This window comes from Myotis davidii, unplaced genomic scaffold (assembly GCF_000327345.1).
Source record: "Myotis davidii unplaced genomic scaffold, ASM32734v1 scaffold1467, whole genome shotgun sequence".
Taxonomy (NCBI): Eukaryota; Metazoa; Chordata; class Mammalia; order Chiroptera; family Vespertilionidae; genus Myotis; species Myotis davidii.
The window spans coordinates 598,546-599,277 of record NW_006298267.1 but is presented as its reverse complement, the minus strand read 5'-3'; the positions used below and the strand labels follow the sequence as shown (position 1 = coordinate 599,277).

The window sequence follows — 732 nt, the reverse complement described above, 5'->3', positions numbered from 1 at the left end:
CGTCCGGGCACCCCCCACCCCCGCCCCCAGCTCGCTGCGCTGTCAGAGAGCCGCCCGTCTTAGTGCTGTCAGCATTTGGAAAACTGCAACTTCAGCGACCAGAGCAGCCCACGCCCCCGGGTGAGACGCGAATCGAGGCCGGAAGCATGTAGCTCCCGAGGCTCCCGGGTGACGCCATGCCTCGCTCATCGAGGCGCAAATGAGACAGGAACTGGAGGCCGGCACGTCCTGTCCCTCCTCAGGAAAGCGTTACTTTTTTGCAAAAGGAAAATGTTGCTTTCTCCCGTGCTCACAAGCAGGCCTCAGAGTCAGGATGTAAGTGCAGGAGCCACGGGCAAAGCCACGGGTTAAAGTATAAATGAGGGAGCAGATCAAGGGTCCCTTCTCGGCCTTCGAAGAGGCGCCATTTAGAAAACAAGTAAGTAAATCACTAAAAATTCTGTCACTTCAAGTCCACCCCTTTCGGGAAAAGTGCCCTCCAGGGACGCACTGGGCTCTGCCTTAATGAACAGGACGTCCAACCCACAACCAATACTTTTCTGTAAACGTGTGCTCCTGGCACACGCAGAAATGTGGTTCCCTTTTAGAGATCAGGCTGATGTACATTAATAATTCTAACGCTTCCTTTCTCAGAAAACAGTGTCAACATGTAAACAGACAAATGATCACACGTTACAAATCTGTTAAGTCAAATTAACGAAGGACCGCAGTTTGTGTCATTGAATGAGTTTG

The 732-nt window shown here is 51.9% G+C and overlaps 1 protein-coding gene across 1 annotated transcript in view; it reads right to left on the bottom strand.

The window, feature by feature from the left end:
• The window catches only part of TTC39C (tetratricopeptide repeat domain 39C), a 26,191-nt gene that overhangs the window by 15,583 nt on the left and 9,876 nt on the right, over positions 1–732 (bottom strand). The gene's annotated exons all lie outside the window — the stretch shown is intronic.